Source organism: Sturnira hondurensis, unplaced genomic scaffold (assembly GCF_014824575.4).
Source record: "Sturnira hondurensis isolate 20B ecotype Veracruz unplaced genomic scaffold, ASM1482457v3 Scaffold0010812, whole genome shotgun sequence".
Lineage (NCBI taxonomy): Eukaryota > Metazoa > Chordata > Mammalia > Chiroptera > Phyllostomidae > Sturnira > Sturnira hondurensis.
Genome location: NW_028083443.1, coordinates 3,883,227 through 3,909,071, shown reverse-complemented (window position 1 = coordinate 3,909,071; position 25,845 = coordinate 3,883,227). Strand labels below are relative to the sequence as shown.

The 25,845-nt window shown below is 43.0% G+C and overlaps 1 pseudogene; it reads left to right on the top strand.

Moving 5' to 3' along the window:
* Positions 1-4,288: 4,288 nt before the first annotated feature.
* Positions 4,289-21,296, top strand: LOC118996110 (ras-related C3 botulinum toxin substrate 1-like; annotated as a pseudogene).
* Positions 21,297-25,845: the final 4,549 nt, after the last annotated feature.

Here is a 25,845-nt window from a genome sequence, read left to right as displayed (position 1 = left end):
AAAATAGTAAATATTATAAATATCAGCTAGGATTTTATGTGGTCATTGTGTTGCTCCGTGGCTAATGTTTTTGACAACAGTTTTCCAACAAATCTGGAGGTCCTTTCCCAATGACTCTTTTAATTCTACCCTGGTTCCCCAGATAACACATCCTGGAAGTGAAAACAAGGTCATGGCAACAATATTCTCCAATCCATCCCAGCTGAGACAGTGTAACCACTTCAGATTCCTCATCCAAAGAAAAGTCCCCAGGAAGTGCCTTGTTAGGCGCCGGTTGGCGGCCACCGCTCCTTCCTCTCTCCTTTTGGTAGGGATCGCTCCTCTCACTGTCCAGGCCAGAACCCGCAGCTCCGTCCCAGGAGCTCACCGAAGCGGTCATGGCTGATGATTGACAGCAAGACTGCTGAGACTCATAAACATCCGAGTCAAAGTCACTTAATAGAGGCTGACGTCTGTGCTGACTTCTGCAGAATTGCTGCACCTGAGGTGATGAATGAATTGATGGAGATTCTATTGGAAGTGTTGACTCTAGTGTGCACGGAAGCTGTTTTAGTTTCCCCTACACCCTGGAAACTGTAGCACCTGCGTCCACCCAGTAGACCAAGCCAAAAAGGTGGGAGTCATCTGCAACTCCTGGTCTTCTTCTCCCCTCTGCCAAGCCCCTTGTATCAACATTATGAGCCAATATACCTCTTCCCTGACAGTTCATATTTGTACTTCTTACAGAGCCTTCTTTTTGGTTGTCCTGCTTCCGCGCTTGCTTCTGCGCCATCTGTTCCCTACACAGCACGCAGTTACCTTTTTAAAGGCGATCATCACTGCACTACAGTGAGAGAGAATCCGAACTCCCTAGCATGGCCATAAATCTCTGCCTCTACCCACCTGTATTATTTGTCTATTGCTCCATAACAAATTACCCTAAAGCTCAGTGACTCGAACAACATTTATCATCTCGAAGTGTCTACAGATAACGAATCCAGGTGCAGCTTTATGGGGTCCTCTGCTTCAGGACCCTTCCAAGCTGCATTCGAGGTGTTGGGTAGGGCTGCGAGTCCTCTCAGTGCTTTCCTGGGAGGGTCTGCTCCAAAGCACACTCACACGGTAGTTGGCAGTGAGTGGGGGGGCTGTTGGCCAGAGGGCGTCTATTCTTTACAGTGTATAGTATAAAGCCACCCCCAGTTCCTTACTATTGACACATGGGTCTCTCCACTGGGTAGCTCAATACTGCAGCTTGCTTCACCAGAGAGAGCAAGTGGAAAAGAGGCAGAGGAGAGAAACCAAGAAGGAGTTTGTAGTTTTGTACAACTTAACCTCAGAAATAACATTCTGTCACTTTTGTCACATGCTGTTTGCCACAAGTGACTCAGTAAGTCCAGCCCACACTCGACAGGAGGGGGTGACACAAGGGTGTTAATAGTGAGAGGTGGGAGCCACACCGGAAGCTGCAGACCACACCTGCTCCAAATGTCTATCCACTCTCACCTCTGTTCTCCAGTCTCCAGACACACTGGCTGCCTCCTGTCCTTTGAATACAGTGCCTGTCCCCGAACACACCTGCTAAAGTTGTGATCACCCAGGAGTCCTTTTGATCCCATATCCTGTTTTATTTTGGACTTGGAGCCAACTCATCAAAACAACCACTCCTTCAATCCAAAAATTAAAACCGAGCAAATCAAAACAAACAACAACAAAACCACTTAGAGCTGGCCAGGCCAATGGACAGATGGTAGGGCGAGTTCCCCAAAGTTGTGAAGCAGCAAACCTATTAAGAGCAGCCAGCACCCTCCTTATGCCTGGTCATGAAATCCATGTTGACCTCCAGGGCCACTGTGGGCCCTGACTGGATCCTGTGGAGCCATGCAGCAAGAGCGAAGAATGCAAAGAATGTATTTCAGGATGTTTTTCCCAAACTGAATATCTCCACAAACTAATTAATAGGGTTCATTCGCCACTAACCTCAAGTTTTCCATTTGTCCCCAAGGTACAATCAATTAAACATTTTTGAAAAATGCTGATCCCTAAAACAGGGGTGTTCACATTAAGTGCTGCAAGGGGATAACTGCAATGAAAACAAGGACATCTCTGAGAAACAGGCACTCTTGAAACTTAGAGCAGTGAGGAATTGAGAGTTTGGTTAGCTGCGAGAGGAAGTTCTCTACTTCACGGCAAGTCAGAGCATGCAGTGAAGTCAGAACTGTTTCATAAGGTTTGCACAGTGGCTCCTTACAAGCTCAAAAGACTATTTGGCCATCATCTCCCTGCTTCCCCAAACAAGGACAGTGTGAGGACAGCACATGCCCCATGTTGACAAGGATGTTTTTACTGCCCAGGGAGTTGACTTCAAAAAGGTTCAGGTTACATCTGCAAAATTTAAGACAAGACTGAAAATTAAATAAGTATTTGTGCAGGTTGTCCTTTTTGAACATCGGCCTGAGAGTGAGGCTGGTTAGGAATCTTTAATGTGCTGCCTGCCATGGTATTACCTGAACCAGGGGACTTGGCATTGCTCTCGGCTACCAAGGCCACAGCCAGGTGTATTAATCCTTGGAAAACATGGTCACAGGATACAGGAGCTGAACTTACAAAGCACTGCCGTGAAACAGCAAGGACTGCCTTAATCAGTATTTATAGTTTATGTTTCCCAGCCAAGTCTCTTGGGACAAAAAGCAGACGGCATTGCTAAGATTCATCCAACCGCTCAAGCTCTCAGGACCAAGTATTCACAAGACGTTATGAAAACAAACACCCCCCCCCATTATAATGTTAGTCACAAAACTGGTGAGTAACTTCAAATCTAAAGACCAAAAACTAAACTAAGAAAAAGTTCAAATTATATATTTTTTCCATTTTCTAAGGACAAATTTGTCTTGAAAAAGATAATCAAACATCTTCAGTTTTAAAATAAAAAATTGGACCAAAAATTTTTGAACAATATATTGTACCATATACCCTCATGCCCTTTGATAGAAAGGCAAATATCAACTAGGATTTTGCTGAGTTAGCTTATAAATTTAGCTTAATTCTAAAATCAAACACATTTAATTTTTAATTGTATAAGATAAATGAAAAAGAAAATACAAATTTAAAGATAAAACAGCAAAAACTATAAGATTCCTACAATAATAATGGAGGACAGGAAGGCTGGCCTTTCTCAAAATCAAGTCAATTATAAAGCTAGAGTTATCACAGGCAGTATGGTTCTGTCATATGAACATGCAAATATATCAGCAAAAAGTAAATTACAGAAAAAAATGTGAAATGTAATATTTGACAAAAATGGCACTTGAAATCAATCAAGTATTTTCCATTGGTAAAAGGCAGGGGAGCAACTGGATAGTCATTCAGGGGAAAAATTGATTCCTTACGTCATAATTTACAATAAAAGAAATCCCAGTTCAATCAAATATTTAAACATGAAAATAAAGCATTTAGAACATTAGAAGAAAACTGAACCTGGCTGGTGTAGCTTAGTGGATTGAGCGCGGGCCTGCGAACCAGACAATTGTGGTTCGATTCCCAGTCAGGGCACATGCCTGGGTTGCAGGCCAGTTCCCGGCAAGGGCCAGTTCCCAGCAGGGGATGCACGAGAAGCAACCATACATTGATGTTTCTCTTCCTCTCTCCTTCCCTTCCCCTCTAAAGATAAATAAATAAAATATTTTTTAAAAAAAAGAAAACTGAAAAAAAATTTAGGAAATCTTTGAGCAGGAAAAGTCTTTCTGAAGTTGATACAAAAATCTGGAAATCATAAAGTAAGGCTTTAAATTTGATAACTTAATAAGAGGATATTTCTACATGGTAAACACATGTATATATGTATATATACCATTACTTAAGTCAAAATACAAAAACAGGGAATAATGTTTGCAATTTATGTCAAAAAATATCTAATTTCTCTCATACTTAAAGTTTCTAGATATTAATAAGGAAAAACAATAAAAAGTAAGTTTAAAAACAGACAAGCCACAGAAGAGTAAATGCAAATATCTCTTAAAAATATAAGAAGATATTCAGCTCTGTCTGGTGTGGCTCAATGGACTGAGTGCCAGACTGTGAACCAAAGGGTCACAGGTTCGATTCCCAGTCAGGGCACATGCCTGCTGTGGCAGATCAGGTCCCCAGTAGGGGATACTAGAGCCTCAACCACACATTGATGTTTCCCTCTCTCATGCCCTCATTGCCCCTCTAAAAAATAAATAAATAAAATATTTAAATACATTTAAAGATCTTCAATCAGAAAATAATGTTAAAATACCAATTAATACTATACTGAAATTCAACTTTCATCATGGTCAGATTGGCAAAGTTCAGACAGCGTGCGGATGCACAGAGACGGCAGGTGCACAGTGACCCGGGGGTCAGACTGCTGCCGGTGGACACGAGAACCAGTTTCACCCCCGCCGAGAGCAACCAGCACTCCTCCTTTACAGCAGACGTAATGTCCCTTTAGTTGTTCCCTGTTTGCCTACTCTATCAGATGTCACACCCCTATTGAAAATGTAACCTGGTTACCTTTATCTCCACCATGGTAAGCAGATTAGAATATGCCATCTAAATCCAAAATAGATTTGCCATTTTTGAGATATTCGTTTTCCCAATGAACTCTTTAGAAGGAAGAGACGCTATAAGGAGCAAGGAAAGGGAAGCACTAGACTCTTTATGCTTTCACTCGGCAGGCGTGTGTTGAAACCCCACCAGGTCTCCTGAGAGCCTGCCCTGGGGCAGGCACTGCCCGAGGATCTATGGCGAAGTAACTTACTGATGAGGACAGACACTGCTGGAGCTTAAGCCTACCGGAAAAACGCGTGATAAATGTCTCGACTGGGAAATGCGGCAGTCCTCAACAGGGAACCGCACACAGTGGAGCTCATTTGTGCATAATGTGCAGACACAGACCGCAGTGTAGTGATGGCCAGAGGGAAGGGGCGGCGGGGAGGTGGCAAAGGCAGGGGCGGGGAACGGGCGTATCTGTAATAGCGTACATCGAGAAAAATTTAAAAATGTTAAACTTTTTTTTTTAAAAAGGTTTTTTGACACCCTCAGCCGAGCTGGGCAGGAGGGGAGGGAGAAAAGGAAGGTGGAGTGTGGTGTAAGCATAAAAGGTTTGTGCTAACAGCACACCTGACTGAAGGTCAGTGAACCTGGAGGGCGTGAAGGGGAAAGTGCTGAGAGAAGAGACTGGAAAGGTGAGCATTAGCCTTAAGCTGTTGAATCCCTGTGAAGGAATATCCATGATATCCTAAGGACATTAAGAAATCACTAGAAGACTTGAAATAGGAGAGGGATATAATCAGACTTCCAGGATTTTTATTTGTGAGTCGCTCCATTTGCTTAATTGAAACGAGGAGCACGCGCCCGAGGGGAGGAGGAGGAAGGCAAAGAGACCAGGTGGAGTGCTCCCCAGGACAGATGCTCATTACCGTCACGGTGTCTTGCGTTGTGACAAAGGGGATCGGAGAGATCGGAAGGAGTGATCTTCGTAAAACTCAGATCTCATCCTGCCGTTTCCGTGCTTGAAACTCTTCAAACTTCTCTCATTTTTCTTAGGACAAAATGTCAATAATTTTTGACATGACTTGAAGGGCCCTTTGCGATCCACCCCTCACCCTCCCCTTGCACACCAACCCCCTCTGTTCTTTGCCTGTACGAATCTCTTTGGACCTGAAGGTGAGTGCACACCACCTGCCCAGAACCTTCCTACAGGACCTACTGTTTGGTTCACTGAGCAATGAATGAGTGAAGTGGATGATTTAAGAGCTATGTATGTGAAGGGATTAAGCAAAAAACCAAGCTCATAGACACGGATAACAGTATGGTGATTACCAGAGGGAAAGGGGGTTTGGGGGGAGGTGCAAGATGGAGTCCGGGAACAAATGGTGACAGAAGGAGGCTTGCCTGGGGACGGTGAACACACAGTACCCCATCCAGATGATGGGCCATGCAATTGTGCACCTGAAACCGTATCATTTTATTAGCCAGTGTCACCACAGTAAGTTCAACGGAAAGGAAAAAGAATATAAAAATAAAATACAAATGGTTCTTCATCCACCCCACTTCCCCCCAAAAGAGAGGTATGTAGGAAACCAAATAAGACTTGGAGGACATAGGACATCAAGGATGGAACAGAGGTTTCTAGCTTGAGTAACTGGTTGGTTGAGGGAACATTTGGGGAGGAGGCAGAAAAGGTGGTTCAGTTGGGCTTATACTGAGTTTGGGTGTTTGCAAATTATCCGAGGGGAGATGCTAAAGAGGCAATTGGATCTTAGTCCGTAACACATGCCAGATTCTGCGCCAGACACTTTCATATGTATTATCTCATGTAATTAACTGAAATAAAATGTAGATTAAAAACAATTAACTATATGATCTAACTTTAAGTGGGCTCCACAGTAATTATGTTAATCTAGACTTTGAATGGCCCTTCCCTATTAATCAGGGGAAATGAGCAATTTATCCTGAAGGAGTTAAAAATTGTCTAGTGATTTGAATCTCTGTATTTCCAAAGTATCCCTATGGTACAATTACGGGAAGACTTAAAAAAAAAAAAAAGCATCGAAGCACTGGTGGATAATTTTGTTCTTGTGGAGCAGTTTTAGCCTGTCCTAGTATTTTGCATGATCAATCCTGGGACCCAGCTCATTCTAAATAAGCCCAGAGGAGATGAAGAGCAAAATGTCCGGCCACCTGCACCTCCGACAGCACCCCTCACTCCATGTCACCTTGTACGCCAGGGGTGTCCAACCTTTTGGTGTCTCTGGGCTACGCTGGAAGAAGAGTTGTCTTGGGCCACACATGAGATACACAAACACTAAGGAAAACTGATGAGCAAAAAAAAAGGTCTGTGCATAATTTTCGTGATATCCACCACCACAGATAAGCAAAAAATTCTCGCATAATAACCCTAATTATGCAGCGGACCATTGGATAATCTTTTAAACTCATCAAGCTGGTGACCACTAATCTAGAAAATGAACATCACTAAGAAATAAAATTTAGGATAAAACTTAGTGATAAAACTAAGTAAATTTTTCAGTAAATGTTTTAAGTACATTTATGATCTCGTGTTGGGTCACGTTCACAGACATCTGGGCTGAGTGTGGCCTGTGGGCTGAGGGTTGGACACCCCTATTCTACACCAATTTCCACAAGGGTTTCCCCTTCCTGCTTTTAGCAAGGCATTCAAAGTCATATCAGTGAAGTGTTTCTTCTCCTTAGTTTGTAGATTTTAAACTGTTATATATCCGTGTGCAACAAAAGCGTTCCAGAATACATTTCCACCGTATCCTTCAAAACGTCACACTCCCCTGGGCCCCCAGCACCAGAACTAAGCTCTCGGCTCCATAATAGTTCAGAACAATGTTTCTGAAAGTTGATCTGCAGGCAAGCACATTGGCATCAGCAGGGCTGCTTTCCCAAAACACAGGCTGGAGTGCTCACCCCAGTTCTCCTACAGCAGCAATCTCAGGATGGCTCCCAGGGATCTGCATTTTTAAAAACTGTCCAAGGCTATTTATTCACACTGAAATTCGAGAATTTGGATAATTTCTTTTGAGGAAAGCAAATAATTCTCATCTTGCTGTCAGAAAGAGTTACAGAATACCTCCTTCGCAGAGAAACAAGATCCCAGAACAAGAAACACATTAAATACATAAATGAATCCTCAAGTCAAAACGAGAGATTGTTGGAGCACTCTGAATTAGACTCCACAAAACCAGTCTTTATAAAAGCCTTTATCCACCTGCTGTTGTTACCAGAGTCACTGCTGGGGAACTCAGTTGCAATTGCTTTTACACAGACCTACTAAATATCAGATAAGTATTCACTGATTGCAAAAAAAAGAAGAAGAAGAAAGCAAGCTCATTGAAGAGGTTACTTTATAATTAAGATGTTTTGTTGAGAGGAGGGGAGATTCACATTACAGAGTAATTCCTAGGTTATAGGGTTTTGTTTTTAGATTTTTGTTTCCTGTTTTACTTATTTGTTTGTTTGGCTTTTGGTAAGTGCCTTTCAAAGAAATTTCCTAAAAGAAATGGAATCATTGACTCACTCAATTAAACTCTCATTTATTGCCTACAAACCTTTATCCAACGTCTATCATTTCACATAAAGAGATAATCGCTCCATGTGAAATCTCATATATATATATATATATATATGTATATATATTTAAATATATACATTTAATATTCAAACCAAATAGAGGCATTTCAGTGTAGTTAAAACTCTTGTTTTCCAAGGTAAATAAGTATTGTTATTTGCAAGAGTGGACAAATGGAGACATATGAGACTAGATAGCTTCTTTTAAAAAAAGAGAAAAAATCATTTCTATGACTGTTTTTACTCACAAAGCTGCTTCTTTTTCGATTCATATACTGAGAGGTTAATTGTTAAGTACTTTTCTTTTGCAAAATAAATAGAAATTTCTATTATCCAACGATTAAACATAGGTAAGAAGTAACAGACATTGAACAGAAGAGAGATACATATTATGTATGCAGGGAAAATGAAAACTTGGGATGTTGGAGGGGGCTGTGCTTTGATGTACAAAAGAGCCATTGTTAATGCAGGACAAAACCGTCCCAGTATGGAACAGAGATAAAAAGGAGGGAGCTTCTAGCAGATCAAGGTCAGCTAAGATCTACGAACAACATAAATGCTATTAATCTAGTACCGACTGAATTGCAGGAGTTCAGCAGGGTATGGTGATGTGGCAGAGTCCGTGGCAGGGGTGTTTTATGTCACTTTGTATTAGATAATGAGCAAATTCATCAAGATTCCTAAATGCTATCCAAACTGGCACAGAAGAAGCTTTAAGGAGCTTGAGAGAGAACAAATCAAAGAACCAGATCTGAGGCTCAGAAAGGTAATAGGGACGTTCCAACAGCGCAGCAAGCTTAGATAGTCGCAGGCCTCTGTACAATCTCACTCTGCAGGAAACGGCGTGAGAAAGGGTTTCTTAGGGGGATGGCTAGCAGCTTATTACATAGGGCGTCACCTCCCTCATTATGTCCGAGCTTAACAGTTAGAAGGCCCTCGGACAGTAATACCTCGAAAGGCTGTTACTAGAAATTGTGGAATTCTTTTCCTCTAACGACTAACTTAAAATACAAAGTAGCTGCTTTTTCTTTCTTCAGGGAAACTCAATATAAAAATCGCTGAGTTTTGTTATTTTCCTTTTTCAGATTCAAATTTACTGAAATGCTTGGGATCCCTTTCGTCTAAATCTTATTGAGATATAAATTTGTTGAAATATATATATGTATATTTACATTCCAGATGCATACCTGATTATAAGGAACTGAAAAAGTGAAAACAAAAAAGAGCCGAGAAGAAAACAGAAGACCTGTGACTGGCGATAGTACTGAATCAACACAAAATGGAAGAGAACGAAAGGAAGAGAAAGAAGAAGATGCAAGGTAAAGAAATACATATATGATAGAAAGATGAACTTTTTAAAGTAGGCTACAAAGTAATACACTTCTAATTAAGAGATTTCATTTCCATCAGTTCAATAAGGCATAAATTCTTACATAAATGCGGAGAACTCATGAAGAGCAAGTGCCCTAGAAGATCAGTCTATGAACATCTTCATTTGTCTTTTTAAAAACTTAAGGTACTTTATTGCGGTTTTTTTCCATTACTATTTAATCCCCTTACCCCCACCTCCGCCCAGCCAATACCTCACTGCTGTCCATGTCCATGAGTCCTTTTTCCTTTTTGCTCTATCCCTCCACCCCTTCATCTGCCCCCCACCACCTTAGCTGTCATCCTGCTCTCTATCTATGAGTCTATTTTCTTTGTTCATTCAGTGTGTCCATTAGATTCTACATATGCGTGAGATATGGTTTTTGTCTATTTATGACTGGCTTCCTTCACTTAGCATGATGTTCTTCAAGACCATCCATACTGTCTCGAAGGGTAAAATTTTCTTCTTCTTTATGGCCGAGTAGCGTTCCATTGCAAACATCTCCATTTGATTGTAGCTGGCAACGCGTACTGCATACCTACCACTGAAATCCTACTTCAGCTTCATTTGTCCATCCACTCAACAAATGTTCAATGCCTTGAATATGTCTGCAGTGAACAAGACAGACATAATCCCTGCCCTCGTGAAGCTTACAGTTTTAAGATCTATGTTGATGGCAGCCATGTGCCCACCGCTTCTTGCCTCCGTGCCCAGCCACTGGCTCTGTGGCCCACGGATCGGCCCGGATACAGGCCATCAAGTGTGTGGCGGTGGGAGGCAGTGCTGCAGTTAAAACTTACCCACCAATCAGCTACACAACCAATGCATTTCCTGGAAACGATATCCTCAATGTCTTTGACGAGTATTCTGCCAGTGTTATTGCAGGTGGAAAACTGGTGAATCTGGACTTATGGGATAATGCTGGACAAGAAGATTATGACAGATTATCTGCAGACAGATGTTTTCTTCATTTTCTTTTCTCTTGTGAGTCCTGCAGAATTTGAAAACTTCCCTGCAAAGTGGTGTCCTGACGTGGGACACCATTGCCACAACATTCCCATCATCCTGGCGGGGACTCAGCTTGCTCTTAGGGGTGATAAGGACACCATCGAAAACTGAAGGCTAAGCTGACACCCATCACCTGCCTGTGGGGAGGTTGGTATTGTGAAATGCCCGGAGTGCACGGCTCTCACGCAGCGAGGCCTCCAGACAGTGTTTGGTGAAGCTGTTCCAGCTGTTCTCTGCCCATCTACCATCAAGAAGAGGAAAAGAAAATGCCTGCTGTTGTGTATGTGTAGGCCTTTCTCACATGCTACCTTGTTCCCTGGGAACCTGTGTACACTTTGCTCAAAAAGTGATGGAGGTTTGCCCTCTTCGCGTGGCTCAGGTGGTTGGAGCATCACCCTGTACATCAAAAAGGTTGAGGGTTCCATCCCTGGTCAGGTGTGCGCAGGAAGCCACCAGTCTACATCTCTCTCTCTCTTGTATCAATGTTTCTCTCTCTCTTTTCTCTCTCTCTCCCTCTAAAAGTCAATAGTAAAACACATCCTTCAGAGAGGACTTAAAGAAAGATGGAGCCGTTGCACTCAACATCAAGTTTTTGTTACAGATTAGTTCTTTCCATAAAACCATTTTGAACCCATCAGTCATCTTTAGATGTTATTTGTTTAAAGCGTAAGAGTTCCAACTTTTACATGCTATTAAAATTTAGTCCTAAAATGGGGGAAAAAAAGAAAGATTTTCTTGGATGGTTATTGTGATTTGAATGGTGCTCTCCGATCATTTGCGTCTATCCATGAACTCAAAGCAAATGACTTAGAAATAGGGTCTTTGTAGATGAACAAAAGGTCTGAGATTAAGTCAGCCTGGATTTAGAGTGCGGCCCTAAATTAACGAAATGACCAGTGTCATTAGAAAAGCAGCTACAGAGAGATGCAGAGAGAAGGCAGTGCTGGGAAGAGGGAGACAAAGATCGGAATGACACATCGACACTCCAGGGAATGCAGACAGCCACAAGGAGATAGGAGAGAGGCAGGGGACTGTTCCACCTCAGTGCTTCCAGAAGGTACCCGCCCTGCCGACACCTTGATTTCAGACCCCCTGGCCCCCAGAACCATGAGAGAATAAATGCCTGTTGTTTTAAGCCACCCAGGGTATGGTCATTTATTATGGTAGCTTTAGGGAATTAACAAAGGGGTGCATAGGGTTCATGCAAAAATCAGCACCCAGACTGCAGTCTCTCCTTTACCACAGTGCCACTGAACAGGGGAGGGGCCTGAAGGGACGAAGGTACAGATGCGGTACTGCCTTTCACAAAATCCTCACTAAAGGGACCGAAACGTGAGTGTGGGTTGGCTAACAGGTGCACAAGCTATTAGAGTGGGAAAGGACTTAGATACCCTCCAGAGTCACCCTATTCATTTTCCAGCCGAAGAAACTGATGTGACCTGGCTCTTGGCTTCCTTTCTCCTCGGCCTCAAGCACGATGCAGATGGTCTGTGGGATCTCAGGCAGGAAATCTCTGTCTGGCTGACACCCTGAATGATTCAGCTGGATTACCCGGGCGGAGGGGGATTTCTTGCCAGTGATGGAAACTTTAAAATCCATTTAGTCGACAGTTATCCTGCTCTGTAAGTCATAATGTGAGAAGCAAGAAATGTGAACGCCTGTCCTTCAGAGACAGAATCCCAAATATTAGATGTTAAATTTAAACTGTAAGTAAAGTCAAAAATAGTGTAGTTTTTGGTTCTTTGGGTTAAAACTAAAGGCTCAAAACAAGGCAGAAGAAAAAGAAACTGCAGAACAGTTCCATCGGCGGCATTTGAAACAAAGGCAGGACCTGGCTATCTGGCCTCTAAGAGACCAGTTCTCCTACTTAAAATACATTAAGTAAAATAGTAAAATAGAAAAACAATGCAACACACACACCTAATTAATGGTGTTGAAAAACTAAGAGAGTAGCCCAAAACTTAAGGGGTCAAGACCCTTGAAAGAAGGAAAATTAATTTAAAGAGTCTGGGCAGAAAGTGGCTGCTGACAGCAGAGAAACTAAGCAGTATTTTGAACAGTCTCACGGGACAGGAAAGTCAAAAATGGGAGTTCGAGACTACCAAGGGTCCCAAGAGAAGAGAAGCGATGATCCTGGAGAGAAAGGAGAAAGAGGCAAATGAGCCTGGTAGACCAGCCACATTTTCTCCTGAGACGGTCACCCATTCATCCGTGGTACAAGCCAAGACATGGAGACGCTGATCCCAAGAGTTTGCAAGGAGGCTGAACACACTGAACAGAGGTATCGGCAGTCTCACCGTGCTGGGGAGATTTCTTTGAACAAAGAGTACGAGGGCTATGGGAGTGGAGGCACCCAGGCGAACACTCAGGGGCCCGTCTGAGTTCCTGTACCTTAGAAACAAGGGCAAACACCAAACACTCAACGCCTTAGGTTAAGACTCAGGCACAAATCGGTTTGCTCCCTATTTGAATTACGTGATTTGCTTCTCTACTAACTGCCTTCCAGAAGCTAAAGAATATTCTTTCTGGGGCAAAAAAGAAAATAAGAACACTGTCTACAGTTCCTATAGTTTTTCACACGTGAGGTCCAGCCTTCCCCGGAATGTTGTTGGACACACCCAGGAAGAGGACTAAGAGAGAGAAAAACACACAATAAAAACAGACCCGGTTGCGATTCAGGTATTGAGATTATGAGACCCAAACTTTAAAAGAAGGGCTGATCCTTCCCCACCCTGCCTTACCACTGCCACAGATAGTTGATAAAGGACCACAGAGAAATGTGAAATGCATGAAATTAGAATGGGACCTGGCTAGAATCGTGGTAACTCAGAAGTGAGCTTTTCCTCCGAAAGCTGTTGCCCTGTGTGCGGAGGCCTTCTGTAAAAGGCAGGAACTCAGGCCGTTGCCCCAGAAGCTGGTTTCTTTACCCCTTAGTGGTTGCTCACATAAAGCCAGTGCCTCCTGAAACTCCTGAAGTCTTGAAGTGTTGCACAGTACTTGAGTTTTTTGTAAACAATAAAGCTGAATGGTGTCATGATAGAATACAGGGTAGGCTGAGTTAGCAGTCAGGTAAAGAACAGGAGGCTCAAAATGTTCACTGAACGTAGAACAGGAGTTTGTCTGCCTGCTGCAACAAAGTCAGACTCGTTAGGCAGCTGGTGGGAAAGAGGTTTTATTCAGATGCTGCATGATCTGGGAGAACGGTGGACTCCCCGTCTCAGAGCGCATCTCCTCTGCAGAACCCAGGCCAGGTCCGACCGCCTGCCTTCAGTAAGACCAAGACAAAAGACAGTGCCTGCAGATCCTGCTCCATTTGACAGTACCATCCTCTGGAGCCTGTGGACAGCTGCTAAGCAGGTCATCCAGGTAGTTTAGCTCATTCCCAGCTGCTGCCATTTTAGGCTCTGGTGTCCGTGGGCCCTGTGGCCACTAAGGCAACAAAGGGACATACTCCTGGGCCACCGAGCATGTGAACATATGGTGAGTGCTTCACCAGGTCAGAAAGAGAGACCCCTTCCTGGAAGACACAGGCCACTGGGCCCCTGTTGAGGACAGGCCAGTGCACCATATGAGTGCAAGTCCCAAGCAGCCAGCCACAGACAAGAGAGAGTCTTATTGTTCCCCTGGGATGATATTAGTTTTGGATTTGGGGCAGACCAGGTGCCCTCCCAAAATGATCAGTTAAGTTCCCAAATTTTGAGCTGCAGGTGGGTCCACCTCCCAACCATGCCCTTCTTTCCCCAGGGTAGAATGACAGGCCTCTTGCTCCAGCACCCCGCCCTGTGCCATTCTGATTTCTGTGGTGTGGGTGCCTGCCTCCCCCTGGTCCCGCCCCCAATCTGGTACTGGAGGGGTGGGGGCAACTTCCCCTTTCTGCCATCTCGGCCAGGGGTGAGACTCCTCAGGCTGCGACCGGGAGTCAGCCAGTAACAAAGACACGACCTGTGCTTTTTCTGTGAGTGGCAGCCGGCGTCAGACTCTGACACAGAGTGTGGGAAGAAACAAAATGGAGTTCCCACGTAGATTTAATTCATATCCCCTTGTTTTTACTAATCAGAGTTTAAGGGAGAACACAGGACAGGGGGCTTTGAAAATTTTACTTCCCCCTTCTATCTTTTCATGCCCCCACGCTCGTGAAGTTGCAAATTCAAGGATCAGTAAAAGCTTCCCATTCCTTAATTCAGTGTACTGTGTTTGGTCTTTTCTGTCTCATTTCTCCTTCCTGGGATCCCTCCCTCAATACTGCACTTTATCCTCTCCCCTTAAGGTGTTCCAAAAGCTCCGCACGCTGCCCCTCCCTTTCCCTAAGTGCTGGCACAGGGCTGTCCCTGAGGTCACAGCTTCTGCACCCAGACCAGTGTGGAGGAAACTGAGGGGGTGAAGCTTTCTCCAGGGCAGCACTGAGCATGCTCAGATGAAGGGAGAGCTCTGTCCAGCACAGTGCACATGGGGGTGAACTGCTCCCTCCATCGTTCCCGCCATCATACCAGGACGACCAGAGAGAGTGCTCCGGCCACCACGTCTGTGCTCTGTGTTTTCAAGCTGAAAACAGAGTTTCTTCTCTCTCTCTCTCTCTCTCTTTCTCTCCTTCCCGTAATTGCTTTTAGTGGTGAAGCAGTTAATGCCATATGCCTCCTCCTGGCGTGGAGTTCTCATTTTTCATTGGCACCGCTTTCTCCCCCGAGACAATAGCAGATTGTTTCTAGGGTACGCAGAAGGATCCTGTTCTGGCAGGCAGGCCTTCAGTCAACAAGCTTCACATCCTCTGCAAAGAACGTGCATGTGCCTTGTTCCAACCTGACTTTCAAGTGTCTTTTATAAAGACAATCATCCTAATAACAACCTGCAACTGCCTGAGGAACTTGCACAAAACTGAAACCAAAAATACTCTGAAGAGAGTCCTGAGGGAGAAGCAGAGAGAGGGGAAGCCTCAAAGAGCAGGGGAAGGAGGCCAAAGACCTGGACTCCTTAGACCAAAACGCCCCTGACCTCAGACTCTCTTCATGTTACCTGATTAGAAAAACCCACTCTTTTCCTCATACCTCTGACCTGGTTAATAGCCTCAAAACGGCTCTATTGGGTAATCTTAGCTGCAGCAATCTCCCCAGATGAGGAGGTTTCCTGGCAGGAAGAGAAGGAATTTAAAGTGATGCAGAAATCCCAACTGAGGCTTCAGGGTCTGTCCTAAGCCAGCAACCACCCCCTGAGGCCACATTTCCCCCCTCCCCCAACGGGCTGGTAGCCAGTATCACCTCTAGGAGAGGCGGGCTTGGGGGAGGGACACACCACTCAACAAGAAATCTGAGCTAAGAGAAACAATTATGAAAACCTTCTTCCAGTCCCGGTTCATAAAGCACAAAGCATGTTGGTCTACCATGTTCCAAAATTATATGTGAAGAAGACAGATTTTCAAGATAAGAAAACAAACTCATCGAGGTAAAGCAACTTGGCAGAGGTCACAGGACTAGCCAATGACAACATTGGCTATTTTTAAAAATATTTTATTTATTTATTTTTAGAGAGAGGGTAAAGGAGAGTGAAAGAGGGGAAGAGAAACACCCATGTGTGGTTGCCTCTCATGCGTCCCCAGCCAGGGACCTGGCCCACAGCCCAAGCATGTGCCCTGACTAGGAATCGAACCAGTGACTTTTTGGTTCACAGGCCAGTGCTCAATCCACTGAGCTACACCAGCCAGGGCCAAAGCTGGTTATTTGAATAAAGTGTACAGGGGAGAAAAAACCAAATGTGTCATGCAGAAAAATTTCAGCTAATTTATGGAGATGCTCTGCCCTCAAGGAGGTAGAGCGGAACTCCCAGCTCCTTGTGCGGGCTGTACGTAGTGACTGCTTTCCAAAGAGCGGGACCTGGGACAGCAGGGGAAGCTCCACCGCAGAAGAATCTGGCGAATGCAACCTCGGGCAGCGAGCAAGGAAATATCAACCATGGTGAGTGTTGGTGAGAGTGTGTGCCTTTGATTCGATGTGACGACAATGGCACCTCACCTCTGTGGCCTTCCTTCCCCAAACCCATAACCATAATCTAATATGAGAAACACATCAGACAATCTGCAGTTGAGAGACGTTCTACACACACCCAAGCAGTACTCCTCCAAACTGTCCAGGTCATTCATCAAAGACAAGGGACGTCTGAGGAACTGGCACACCACCTAGAAGAACCCAGGGGACACGATGACCAAAGGTACCGTGATATTCTAGGCGGAATCCTGGAACAGAAAAAGGGCACTGAGTAAAATCTAAGAAAATCTGGAAAAAGCCTGGACTGCAGTTAAGGATAACGTAGCAAGTGGTTCAGGGATTGTAACACACGCACCCCCCCCACCCCACTGCCCGTGCACAGTGCTAATGACGGGGGGGTGGGGCGGGGCTAGGTGCCAGGCACGCCGGAGTGCTCTGCAGTGTCTTCTCAGTTTTTCTGTAAATGCAAAACTGTGCAAAACTTACAAGTTTATTTAACTAAAACATCCAGTTCAGTTAAAAGTTCATATAACTAAAATATCTAACGTTGCTTTCTCTTACCTACTTACTATTGCCCAGGCTCTTTTCTCTGTAATTCTCTACCTCTTCTCTCCACTGAAGAAGAAAAAGGAGAAGATGATGTAAGAGGAGGAGGAGGAAGTGGAGGGGGAGAGGGAAAGAGAAGAAGGAGGAGGAGGAGAAGAAGGAGAAGGTTGGATTTATTTCTTGTTATGATCTTTAATTTTAAATGGACACAGCACATGGACAAGTTATACAAATGTGCTCAATTTTACCACAACTCCACATTTCCAGCCAACATTCTTTTATAACACTCTATTATAAGTTGTTTATATCCATTTCATTCTTTACTTTTGCATCAAAATGCCTTGTGGAGGCCCTGGCCAGAGAGCTCAGTTGGTTAGAGCGTTGCCCCGATACACCAAGGTTCTGAGTCCAATTCCATCAGGGCACATATAAGAATCAGCCAATGAATGCATAAATAAGTGGGGAAAATTGATGTTTCTCTCTCTCTCTATCTCTCTGCCTCTCTTTCTTGCCCTCCTTCCCTTCTCTCTCTAAAAAATTAAGTAAATATGTCTTGGAGACTTATTGACAATGACACTGTCATGTCCAAAAGCCCAGTTCTGTGTACAAGATATAAGAAATTGTGAAAAATGTCTTTTGCCACAATATAAAGTCACTCTCAGTAGATATATAACATATATTTATATGCAACAGAAATTAAATCTTTAAATCATACCTCTTTATTAAAATTAAGGTTCTCTCCAATTTTACCAATAGATATTACATAATATAAATATTTAGGTTATTATACTTATATAATGATATTTTGATTATCAATTAATAATTATAGAATCACTATATGTAATATGTTTGTTCAAATTATTTAACCAATGTTAATTTTCCTTAGAAGACTTCATACAGATGAATCCAGTCACCCAAGTTTTTATGTCATGGTAATATGTTCAAAAAAAGTTAAAATCTAAACTCAAAGTCACCTTTTAAAATAATCTGATAATGCTTTCAGGAAAGATATTTCCTTACAGAAACCCAAGCCTGTGTGCTTTAGGTGCTAAGCAGGAAACAGGCAGCTCACAGTTCACTCTGCAAACTTTCAAATTTTATAAATGGAACTTTATAAGTAAGACATTAATGATTTTTTCCACCTGCCTAAATAGTATGCTTCCAGTCTCCAGGGCACAAGAGAGAAAGGCAAAGTCAGAAGCATCAGAACTGCAGTGAGGAGTTTCCACCAAAGGGCAGGAGCTGGGCCACTGGCCCCAGGAAGGTCCCTCCAGGGAACAGAGCAGGGACCAAAGGGCGCCCCTGTGCTGGGGGGTGCACTGTTCGCGGAAGGCCTCTGCAAACCCTGTATCATTTCATTTAAAGAGCGTTTTTTCAGACTTGGCAGAATAAGCCATAAGAGTACCCAGGAACCTTCATTTCATTTTTAAGTAGTCCTAATGTTTTCTTATAAAGAAATACATTAGCAAATATGAATATTCCCTAGAACAGGTTGAAAATGCTATCAAGAACAGTTTCACTAAAACACAGGTACAGGCTTGGAAACACTCAATCCAAACAATATATACTTTAAGGCAAGGACCATTTTTAGAGACAGGTTTTTCATAATTTTGAAGTGTCTGACCCACTATGAGCAGCCGTAACAGTTATAATGCTATATATCTAGTGGCCTAGCTTCAAACTGAATGCAGGAGAAATTAGCGGCACTAAATTCCCAGGTATGCATGCAACCAGTTCACACGGAAGCCACAGGCTGGTTTACATTTTTGATAGAAACACAGCAATAGGAGTTTATTCTCTGGCATGTGTTTTTCCCATCTCGGTAAGGGGAAATACAAAAACAGCGAAGTTACAAGGAAAAAGTTCTGTCAACTTGTGTTTGCCAGTCTGGAAAGGAGTTTTGTACATGGGTCACTCACGGTAAGTTTGAACGGTGAATTCAGGAAGGCTTATCCTGAGATGAGCAAGAGGGAAGGTCTGTGGAGCACCGTGCACGGGTGCACGGTGCAGAGCCCAAAGGGCACAAACCGTTACTCCGTCAGATACCCACTCAGTCGCTACTGACCCTTAAGTTAAAACATCTAATCGATTCTTCTTCCTCTCAGCCATGGAAAGAAGACAACCTTGGCCACAAAATTAAAGTTATGCATTTTCCATTATTCTTTACAGATATGGGAATGCTAAAGAATTCCAGACCTCGAGGGGGTGGGCATGATATAAATAAATAATTTAAGAAGTTTTGGGAGTACTTTTTTTATTTAGGAATGTCATCTTTTCCATTTTTTAACATTAAAAAAAATTTTAAGAGCATTTTTAATTTTTACTGACAAGGGCAACTGAATAGATTGTTCACTTAGAAAAACACTTTTCTGTAAAAGCTAAAAAATATTCTTTCCTCCAAAAGTCTTACTAGCTTTATTTTCCAGGTATTTCTAAAAAAATTCTAGAGTCTGCAGGCCCCATTGTATATACCTGGATAATTCAAGCACACTGCAGTACTTCATGGGTCTTTGGATTACCTTGTTCCTTTCATTTACTCTCCGTCCATGTTCCTATGACCAAGGCTCTGTATTTTACATCTTCAGCACAGCGTCAAGCTCAGGACTTAATAATCAATAAAGCCTTACCTGCTTCTATTACCATTCTTGCAATACAGCAAGATGACTAACCAACGACTGCAATCATTTGGGTTTTTCTTCAACATAAATTACTTGTGAGATTAAATATTTACTTGAACAATCACATGAGCGTTTCTTGACTTTTTTCTTTCTGGTTTAGATTTTAGTAACTGTGCAACCTTTGTTATGATAAGAAATTTTTGGATGAAGCCTGTACATTCCGTATTATGTTAAGAGACTCTGGATCTTGCTGAAACCTTGTTTTAGCCGGACGACTCTGGTGGAGGCAAGGAGTCGCCACTTTGTTACTGCCCGGTGGAGCAGAAGCCCACGTTCCCCGCCTGCTGTGACTCTGAAACAGGGGCCGCCTCATTACTGCGGAGGAGGGACAGAGCCCTGGCTCCTCCCACGCGGCATCCGCTGACGCTGAGAACGGGTGACCTTGTTATATCACTGGCAGAAGTCCTGACTCCCCACTGAGCCTCTTCTGACGTCCAAGTGCAGGCTTCCAAATGGGGCCTCTCAAGCCAACCAAGGGCAGGGGACCTTGTTACAGCCTGGAGAATGGGAATTCTAGGCTCCGCGTGCTGTTGGTGGAGGTTGGAATGAGACTACAGGTTTTGTGTATTTGCCTACAGTAGAGTGGCTTATCGTCAAAATAGGTTACCCCTTTTACTGTTCCTTCAGTGGAAAGATCTGCTTTGCTGGGGACTAATTGTGTTGGTGTTTCCCAGTTGCTGGCTTCTTCAGTTCCGTGTCTGGGATATGCAAAGTCAAAGAAAACCCAGGGAAACCCCCCATGATGTTCTTGAGTCCAGGGGTCCCTCGCTAGTCTTCCTTCTTTCTTCCATTTTTTCTGAGGTCTGTTTTATATAAAACAGGCATAAATCTAACAAAATATGTACAAAATCTATAGGAAGAAAATTGTCATGAATAAAATTAAGTAACTAAATATTTCGAGAGATGGCCCAAGTTCATGGATAGAAAGAGTCAATATTAAGATACTGGTTCTGCCCAACTTGATCTATAGATTTAATGCAACCCCAGCTAGGGTAGACTTTCATGTATTTGATCAGAATTACACTGAAAGCAAAATATCTGGGCTTGATGTTAAATGGACTTTGAGCATAAATGATGGTCATCCCATAATGGTACAGCTTATTCGGACTTTGTTGTAGGTAAAACAAAATTGGTTAAAGGATTTCAACTGAGGACTCCTGTTTTTAGGAAATGGAATAGACATACTTCTCCTGTTCCTCTTATTAAGTAAGTACAACTAAAAACCCTGTTTTTGTTACATTCTGCATCAAAATTTCACAAGTTTTGAAAAACTGTTTTCATTTTCTTTGGTTCAAAAATTTGTAAATTTCTCTTGATTTGTGTGTTATTTAGAAGCGTGTTGTATAATCCCTTATTTTGGGGCTTCCCCAGTTACCCTTCTATACTGATTCCTAGTTTAAATCCACTGTGGTCTGATAACAGACATTTGAGGTGTGCTCTGTGGCCCAGAAACTTTTATGGAAATCAATTATATCCAGTTAATCGATGGTGTTCTTGAGTTCAATTGTGTCCTTAATGATTTTCTGCCTACTAGATCTGTCCAAAGATCCTCCTCTCAAAGACTTCAAACATAAGAATTCAGATAGTCCTGCATCTGAGTCACGTATCATCGACAACAGCTAATGAGACATCTAGTCAACAGCAGATCTAATGGGATGTATATTGTGAGTTTCTGAGCATCCTAACAAAGTACTTCTCTTCTGCACCTGGGTTATGTACACATGAGAAATAAAAAAAAGAATGGGACATGCAGAGCTAGGCAATTGACTTTTATTACTAATAAAAAGATTGGAAGATATAGCTCAGTAAAATGAATTCCAGGAATCTTCCTCTGTTAGACTCGGTGTGAAAGGGCAGAATGCACTTTACCTATCCTCGTTCACACAGTCACTAGCACCAACCCCATCCATCCACCCATCCATCCATCCACCCACCCACCCATCTTCTCCAGTGCTGGGTCCAGTGTTGGGGGGGCATGCAAAACTGAGTAAGACAGATCTACCACTGAGGACAGCAACACCAAAGTCAATGACGGTGCCTGACAGAAACCACACACAGGGCTTTGGGAACCAAACGGGCCAGAATCTGAGGCAAGAAAGGCTTCTGCAAAGACTTGGAAATTAAGCTCTTGTAGAAGGTGGAAAAACAAACAGGGTAGGAGTATCATGTGGAGGCAACAGCATCTCCCCTTTAACCGGCACGCCAAAAATTTCATTGACCCAAACTATGATCAAGGTGGAGTCCAAGGGTACTTCCCTTTCCTGGTAATAGATATTTTTAAAATAAATCCAAGACTAAGACCCCATGATTACAGAAGAAAGCTGGTGAAGTCATTTATCTCAGAATCAGAAAACTACCAGTCCACCAACTTAAAAAAAATGTTCATTGCTTTGAGAGAGAGGGAGAAACCACCATGGGAGAAACAGCAACTGGTACATGTCCTGATTGGGGGTCATACCTGCACTCTTTCAGTATATGAGATGCTGCTGCGACCAACTGAGCCACCGGGCAAGGGCTGACAACCCAGTTATTGTCTGATCACTTCCCAACCAGAATTTTACTGCCCTGAGCAAAAGCCATGAGTCACCAATCACCGACTCACGATTAAATTACAAGGGACTAGCCCTCCAGCTTTCTCAACCAAAAGAGACGAGTGAACCTCCTCCCTTCCTACCAGCTGAGGTGCTTTCTTTCTTGCTTGGTAAACAGGCAACTCCCTTCCTCTCGGCATGACTATGTCCCTTAAAATCACTGTCACCTAAGCAACTTCTGCTTTGATTCCACTTGCCGCAGAGAAGATGTTAAGGAGCCAAGGCTAGGTCCACACGATGATCCTATTATAATCATGCTTTTCAGAGGGGCTGGCAGGTCCAATGCCCATGTCAGGTCAGGGCTTATTCCAAGTCCTGGAGGCCTCTGCAAAAGCTTGCAGGCAGCCTGGTCAGGAAACACACTCAGTGGAGATCTGATGAGAATGCCTAACTTTTTCTGTTGTGGGAATCTCACCTAATCCTGAGGTACATCCTTCGCTTCCCCCCAGAACAGGAGAGGAAATGGAGGCTTTGGTTGAGCACATCACCTCAGCTTGCATACAAATTGAAATTTGAGTCCAGGGCTAATCTGGCTCCAAAAGGCAGTTTTTCTGTTCCACAGAGCTTCCTCTAAGTAATCCAGACTCCTCAAGCACAGTGAAGGGACGATACTAGTGGGAAGGAACTACATATTTTCTTTTCAGGCAAGAAAAATCACCTCTGTGATAATCCAACTCCACTTGCTCTACAGGATTGTGGGGAAGAGCTGACTCGGAGCAAACAGTTCCATTCTGTCCCAGTTGTGTGCACACTGTTGACACAGCCCTGTGGAGACATGTCATGTGTATAAAGACATGAAACTGGAAGGGCACTCAGTAGGAGGTCATAAATAAAGCACTCAAGAAATGCTCATTAACTCCAAAGACCTGCTTTCTGTGCCTTCTCCTTTCCCTGCAAGAAGTGCAACTGACAAATGGATCCTACCGTTTGTAACTTTGTCACGTGTGTGCCCAGAGCTAGATCTCGAGAGGATGTGATGATGAGAACCCAACCGCTGGTCTACCAAGACCCAAATCCTGGAACCTCAGGCTGTGAGAGGCAGATGGGCTGTCATGGGGCGGATGTGTTGCATTGGAACCTTCAGAAACTGGAGCTGGAATGTTCATTTTCCCCAACCTCCAGCTGATGGCGCGCCACACTGAATGACAGCCACAGCTCTGGAGAGTCCTAAGAGTCATTCAATCACAGCTTCGTCCCAGGAGACCCCATATGACTGAGGAGACGCACAACTCAAGTCTTTTAGAAGTTCGTAACTCTCAATGAGCTCACCCTCCATAGATGTGAAAAAACCTGGATTGAGGAAGTGGTAGTTCACCTATTTCATCACCACCCACGACACGCGGATCAGTGGCCACCAATGCTCGCTGGCAGTGAAGAGCATCAGGTCCTCTCTCTGAACGAGTAGGATGTGGACTGAAGTTTTAGAGGTCAAGCGCCACAGACCGCAAAACCAAACCAAATCATCACGCAGGGATTCAAATGACCGAGACACTAAGTCTGATACAAAAGGGATAACAAATATATTTCCACACAAGTTATTTACATACATGTACTATTCTTGTACCTCTGCAGAGTTCATGCTTTCCGACAAGGTTATTTACAACTTTCCCTATTCAAGACAGACGGGCTGCCCTCCAAATTTGTTCTGAGCTCTGAGCAAACTTTTGGCTTACTTGCTGATCTTGCCATGCTTCTGTTAAGGCTAAAAGGAAAAAAAAAAAAAACTATAGTATGTTCTAACGATAGCCTATGTCCCTTCTTGGTGTCACCGAAGGTAAAGTGTTGATTTAGTTTAAAAAAAACACTACACAAAAGGCGTGGGGGGAAACAGTGTCTACGATCCTGTGAACCAAGGAGTGTGTGATTTCCTTTTATTATAATCTTGGCTGTGAAATGGGTAATACTGTCTTTTCTATTTAGCTAATGAACTTTTTAAGGTTTTTGTGAATGAAAGCTAACCCGAAAATATCAAGAAAGTAAAGATAAAACAAACAAACAGGTAAAGGACCCATGGACAAAGCCAAAGGGGGTAGGAATGAGGGTGGGAGGTGGGGGAGGCTGGGGTGGGGACAGTGGTGGTGGGAAAATGGAGACAGCTGTATTCAAACATTCATTTTAAAAAGTGACAAAAATATACTATTAAAATGTATACTTCAAGATACATTGAGTTCAAGATAAACATGACCTTTTTAACTCTTGTAAAGTATAAAATAAGATTTTGTTTTCTTAAAAAAAAAATCCTTGGAAGTTTTTACACTTCAGGTCTCACGTCCCAAATGAGAGTCCAAGTCCCCCAAAGCAGGTCTTCCCTGTGGTAACCACTGATCTTTGAAAAGCAGAAATGGACAGATGATTTTCTTAAGGCTAGTTTTCCTGTATTTCATCTTGTCTGTAACCCTAACATAAATTACAGGGACGAGTTAATGCTGCACGCGCCCACCTCGTCACAGGCCAGTTGTGTTCGTCACAGGTCTCGAGTGGTTTGCCACATAAACAGTTAGGGAGGCCGAAGCGGTTCTAACATATTGTGAATCCAACCGATTTTCCAAAGGATGCATCCACAGGTTCACGTTTCCACATCTATAGAACTTTATTAACAATAAAACACATCAGCATATTTTATATATGGGCAAGGACATTCCTTTAATAGTAAATGGCACGACATCGTCTAACTGTTGAACTTTATCAAGATGAGGTTTTAAAAAAGAATACACTAATATTCCATACAACTACTTGAAGGATTAAATAATAAGCAATGAAAATAACATGTAACAGCAGTTTAAAAATATAAAGCTCATTGATTGCTATTTATCATAAGCTAGCATTACTCAAACACAACAATTTCTATTTTTAAAAAAAGATACTATGCACGTCCCACAGACCAAACAAATGATGCGGCTAGGAAAGGCTGTGACAGGGGTCACTGGCTCCTGACCTGATATCCCAGGTCCTTTTCTCAAAGGGAAGGTGGTTTAGGCAGTCGCTTGTCAGTCCAGTGTACAGTTATACATATGGTGATCATATAATTAATTAACCCTCCAACTTAGTCAACCTGAGAGTGAGAAGATGTCCCGTTATGCTGAGAAAATGAAACACCAAGACTGTTCTGAGCAGGCTCAGGATACATGTCAATCTACTGCAATACAGTGTCAGATGTCCTACCCTTGACTTTTGTGTTTTGGGGGGACAGTACAGATTACTTGGAAAAATTCAGGGAACCTTGAATTTTTTTGCAATTGAATTTTCTGGACTCCACTTTTACTGTTAGAAGAGGTTTTACTGGAAATATTAGTGGTTACTGTTTTAACAGGTGGAAAAATCATGAATAATCTCAGAGGCATGGGGTACCTTATAGACTCAAAAAGGGAGCTTAGTATTTTTTCTAGTAAGCAAAGATGTTCATTTTTACTGAATATAATAGATTTGTCTTTACTTTCAAATTTCTGAAGTCTATCCTTAACACAGAAAATATATTTTTATCTTAGTATGTTTATATAAACACGTAAAAATGGATTATCTGGCCATATCTAACTTATTCAAATATAATAGAAATTATTTAATAAGCTTTTTTTCCCCGTTAA